The following is a 6,000-nucleotide window of genomic DNA, read 5'->3' on the forward strand; positions in this document are numbered from 1 at the left end:
AGGACTCTGTGAAGCCCTCGTCCCCAAAGGCCGCGTCAAATTGCTGGATGAAGGCCAAGACTTTGTCGGTAGCACCAAAGGTGTGCCATCGTAGGTGAGAAAAGAGATACTCTTTCCTCCCTCCTTGAACTTCTTTAGCTTTTGTGACCTTTTCCATGCAGGAAATGATTTGCGATGTCCTCCCCTCTTGTATTCTCTAGGAGAATAGCCATAACTTTCATCGGAAGAGGAGGAAGGTGAAGAAGAAGGAGAAGAGGGTGACCTCTTCCTAGCCCTTTTCTTCCTTTGTTTCCTCTCTTGCCTTTCAGAGTGATGAGGAGAAGGACTATGGGTTGCTCTTTTCCTCTTGGGAGGAGTAGGCGATCGTCTAGACCGCCTTCTTCGTGGAGCCACATCTTCAAAAGAGCTTAGACTTTCATTGTTTTCTTTCTCTTTGGATTCCTCCTCTCGAATGGGAGAGAGTCTTCTTTCGGGGGTCTCTTCAAGAGGCCTCCTAAGCTCTCTCTCCTCTTGGAGAGGAAGGGAAATTCCATAGGCACGAAGTTGTTGAGTAACTTCGGCTTGCAAGGTAGGGTTGCCCATAGCTTGTTGCAACCTAGTCACAAGATAATTCACAAACATTGGAGCATCATCATTAGCACCTTCATGTGCAAAATCAAAGCTATCAATGTTCATGCTACTCTCTTGATTATTGTCAGCCATGTTAACAAAATTTTATGTATGTACTTAGTGTATGCTTTGGCAATTCAAAACCTTAGTTGCCACTCCTCTTAGCCTTTGAAAATTGGCTCTTAAGTATCTACACCCACGGCTCAAAGTGGTTAATTATAGAGAGTAGAGGAGTAGGTCTAACATAGCAGAGTTGCCAAGGGCTAGCTCCTTTCGGACTTCTTATGGCTCAATAATGGTAAAGCCGTAGGCAAGTCTAAAAAGACTCCATTATTAAGTCCAAAGCTACCGAGGTGTGCACCATCCCCCACATAGTGGGCTTAACAAAACCGATATTAGATCCCAGTTCCACTTACCCTATTATAATTAACAACATCAACCATTTATAGGCTACTTAAGGACCTCTCTTCTTAAGCAAGAAAAGAGAAACCAAATGCTCTGATACCAATGTAATGGAATTAGCCTATTCAACTTGAGAATAGCGGAAATTAATGAGAATACTTTCGAGAAATAACTTTGTGAGCATAGTGGGTAGACATAATTGAAGATAGCAACATAATCATAGCAATTAGTTAACTTGGCATGAACAATACTTTTGTAAGAGAGAGAATTTAGAGAACATGACAACAGTTGAGGACCGGATTTATGTGGAGCCGGTCCCCCCTCCAATAAGCATTTGTATTATGATTTCTCCCATTAAGAGAGACTTGTTACAATACATTCTTTGTGTTCCTTGTGACCTAGGTGATGCAATGAAGATGGAAAGCTTCATGCATCACAATCATAGCATAACATGAACTTGAAGAAAGCTTTAATTGTCCCAAGCCTCAGTCCCAAGACCTCAAACACCTTCGAAGGTGGAGAGAGCTAGCAGGGAATGAGGGTAGGGAAGAGGAAGAAGAAACATTTCATAGGAGAAAGAACTAGTTCCTCACTTATCATACTCTTGTTGCTAGCATACATAATAGCATAGTAATGAAGAAGAAGGAGATGACAAGATCAAGCATTGAAGCATGGCTCTTGGTTGGATTTGCACTCCATAGCCAAGAGTGTTGGTGTAGGCTCTCAACCTCTACTTGCTTGGAGAGGGAGCTCTTGCACTTTGCATAGCACACCATGAGAGTGATTGTGAGTGTGTGTGGGTGAGTATACCCCTCAAGCAAGCCCCTAGCTAGCTTGGGTCGACCCCCCCTTGTAGCTCATGCTTGAAGCTCATTGGACCCTCCCAGGCCTAGCCAATCATGAGCAGGAGGCATTACAAGCAGTAGGGGTAGCCTTGAGACAAGTGTCCCCCTTTTCTTTTTGAGAGAGAGGGCTAGATAAATGCTAAAACAATTAGATAATTCATGTAATTTATCATTGGACCCCTTTGAAGCTTAGCCAATAGGCTTCAAGCAACACATGAAGGTAACATGGGTAGGGGCCTGACATGTGTCCTTGCTGCCTCTTCAAGTTGGGGCTTCCCTTGTGTGTGTGAGTGGGTGTTCTCTCTCTAGCCCCTAGGAAAAGGGCTCGCCCCCCCTCTTGTAGGAATGCTTTTGACTTTAGGTGATCAAGCACCTTACTCATCAAGCATGACAAAGCACTTGAACTAGGGGGTGTTCCCACAAGCATCTCAGGCAAGCTTCTCAAGGCACCTCAAGTACCTTAATCATGCAGCAAGTCAAGCACCTCAAGCATGGAGCCAGTCAAGCACCTCAAGCATCTTAATCAAGCACCTCAAGCATGACAAACACCTCAAGCACGACAAGCACCTCAAGCAGGACAAGCACCTCGAGCTTGGGCCGGGTTCCCACCTCAAGCTCAGCCCTAGCTTACCTAAGGTCAAAGGACTTTTACACACATTTATTGGAGGTCTTCAATGAAGCTAACCCTAAGGTCTTATGCTCCATTGGTTAGCCTTGCTCTTTGATAGACCATCTCCCTTTTGGGCCCCTTTACAATTGGCCCCGTGTTGAGATAGATCTATAAGCACATATCTATATCTTAACACTTGTTCCCGTTTATTCTCCCACATTAAGTGATCAATTTAATATGAGAAAATCATTTGGGTTGGTTAGATATTAGATTTTATGACATGGAGCGATCCCTCGAGCACCCTTAGATAGGCAGCTAGGATGTATTGACTGTGAGTTAGACAGTTGGGATTGCATCTTTGCTTTACTGCCGTTGAGGCATTGTCGCAGTCTATGCTTATAGGACAGTGACAGGACAGTGAGAGACAGTACAGGTGCAGGACAGGTTTACCCACAGCTTACAGTGTTAGAGAGACAGTGGTTTTTTGAGCTGTTTTTTGAGTACACCAGAGACTCTGCTCAAATTTATGCAGAATCTGAAGCTTTCTTGGTTCATTTGACAGGTTGATATTGGTTCATAGGTCAGTTTACAGGGGAAACTCTGTCGAATTTTTCCCAGGAAAGTAAACTATTTTGAAGCGTAGCTATGGCTGATAATAGGACACTGCTCTTTACAATATCAAGAAGCTGGATGGAACCAATTTCCCATTGTGGAAGAAGCAAATTTAGCACGTGCTGGTACAAAAGAAGCAGATAAAACCTATAAAGCTCAAGGGGATAAAACCAGAAGATATGGACGAAGATGAATGGAGCGAAATGGATGAATTGGCACTTTCTACCATTATGCTGACTTTGGCAGAAAGCGTTTACTTCAATGTAGCAGATGAGATGTCGGCTTATCAAGCATGGAAAAAGCTGAGTGATCTTTATGAGAAGCAGAGTGCAGCATCACAGGTATACTGGCTTAAGAAGCTTGTTGACTTGAAGATGAAAGAAGGGACCCCTATGTCCAATCATCTGAATGAATTCAACACCATCTACAGTCAGTTGTCAGCACAAGGTGTCAAGTTTGATGAACCTGTTAGAGCTATGATCCTGTTGATCACATTGCCGGAAAGTTGGGACACATTTCGCACAGCTTTGAGTAATTCTGCACCTCCAGATGGTTTGAACATAGCAGGTGTAGAAGGAAGTCTGCTTACTGAAGAAACCAATAGAAAGACAATGGACAAAGGCAAAGGAACAGCCTTATTTGTCAGGGGAAGGACCAAAGAAAATTACAAAGGTGGAAAGAGGAATCAGTCTCGTAGCAAGTCCCACAGTGCTAAAGGCAAGAGCGACATAGAATGCTACCATTGTGGCAAGAAGGGTCACATGAAAAGAGACTGCAGAGAATGGAAAGCAGAAAAAGGCAAAGAGAAAGCTAAAGACCATGGTGAGAAGAACAAGTCCTCAGTGAAGATCCAAGAAATAAATGTGACAAACACTGTTGCAGAGGATGACAGTCTAGTGTCAGGAGACATCTACTTCTTGAAGAATACAATGGACTCAGCTCTTCTTACAGCATGTGATGGAAATGCAATGAGTGACTGGATTATAGACTCAGGGGCATCACTTCATGTGTCTCCAAACAAGGAGTGGTTTACCTCTTATGTGACCACTAAAGATCATGTTCGGCTAGGCAATGGGCAGACATGTGAGATCTTAGGTGTTGGAGATGTTCAATTGAAGTTTCAGAATGGCTCTTCTTTCACGTTGAAGAATGTGAGACATGTTCCCGCAATTACAAAGAGCTTGATCAACACAGGTTTACTTGATGATACTGGCTACGTCACCACTTTTGGACAAAACATGTGGAAGATATCCAAGGGTTCGATGATAGTGGCACATGGAGTAAAGTCTGGAGGACTTTACACGATTTATGTATCAAATGTCTCTAAAAATGTAATCAATGTAACCGAGCAGCCAAACGTTTCTTTGTGGCATAGCCGGTTAGGACATATGTCCAAGAAGGGAATGGAAATCTTGTCTCGTTCTGGTTATTTTCTTGGCTTTTCATAGAAGCAATAGAAGAGATACACAGTTGGCACTTGTTCATAGTGATTTGTGTGGACCTATGCCTAACCTATCTCTAGGGGGAGCTTCTTACTTTATGACATTAATAGATGATTACTCGAGGAAAGTATGGGTTTACTTTCTCAAGCACAAGGATGAAGCGTTTAGTGTTTTCAAAACGTTTGTGACACTTGTGGAGAATCAGAGTGGCAAGAAGCTTAAATGCTTACGCACTGACAATGGTGGAGAGTATGTTTCAAAGGCCTTTCAGGACTTTTGTGAGTCAAAAGGTATAAAACGTGAACTTACTGCTCCTTACAATCCTCCTCAAAATGGTGTTGCTGAGAGGATGAATAGGACCATACAAGAGAAGGTCATAAGTATGTTGTCTAATGCACAACTGCCAAATGGGTTTTGGGCTGAAGCTGTATCAACAGCTGTTCATCTTGTAAATAGATCTCCTAGCAAGGTTTTGCAGAAGGATTCAGTGCCAGAGATGGTATGGTCAGGCAAAATGCCCTCATACAAGCATCTCAGAGTCTTTGGCTATGAGGCATATACTCACGTTCCAAAGGAATTTAGGAACAAACTTGAGCCAAAGAGTAGAAAGTGCATCTTTCTAGGCTATGGTAATTCTGGTGAGATGGGGTACAGACTTTGGGATCCCGAATCCAGAAAGGTTATCTGCAGCAATGATGTTCACTTTAATGAATCCAAATATCATTCTAAACCAGAGAGGGTTGAGGAGATTAGAAGAGTTGTCTTCCAAGAAGATGGACCTGCACGTGCAAGACAAAATGTCAGGGTTCAAGAGGAGCAAGGACAGGATAGATTGGAACCAGAGGTTTTGGCTGAGCCTGAGCCACCTATTGTGCGTAGATTTGGACGTATCATGCGACCTCCTGATAGGTTTGTTCCATCTATGAACTATGTCATGTTGACTGATTGCAATGAGCCTTCATGTTACAAGGAAGCAGTGCAAATGAAGGACTCCGGGAATTGGCAATTGGCCATGCAGTCAGAGATGACAGCTCTGCATAAAAACCAGACATGGAAGCTAGTTAAATTACCACAGGGCAAAAAGGCTCTACCTTGTAAATGGGTTTACAGGTATAAGATCACCGCTCATGATAGTCAGCCAAAGTACAAAGCAAGGCTTGTTGCCAAGGGCTTTAAGCAAGAACAAGGCATTGACTTTGATGAAGTCTTCTCTCCGGTGGTCAAGATGAATACATTGAGATGCTTTCTTGCATTGGTTGCCATATTAGATTTGGTGTTGCACCAAATGTGTTGGGATTAAAGCCCAAGTGGCCTCTTATGCGGATATGGCCGGCCGCCCGCCTAACTCACTTACCTCTAACTCTTTGTATATACTAACATATTCTTTGTGAATACTAAGGATTTGGGAGATAACCCTTCTAACAGATCTCTGCGTACTGTGTACTGTGGAAGCTCACTGTGTGTGTGTGTGAGAGAGAGA

The sequence above is a fragment of the Adiantum capillus-veneris genome, chromosome 28, assembly GCF_014529385.1.
Source record: "Adiantum capillus-veneris isolate H3 chromosome 28, ASM1452938v2, whole genome shotgun sequence".
NCBI lineage: Eukaryota > Viridiplantae > Streptophyta > Polypodiopsida > Polypodiales > Pteridaceae > Adiantum > Adiantum capillus-veneris.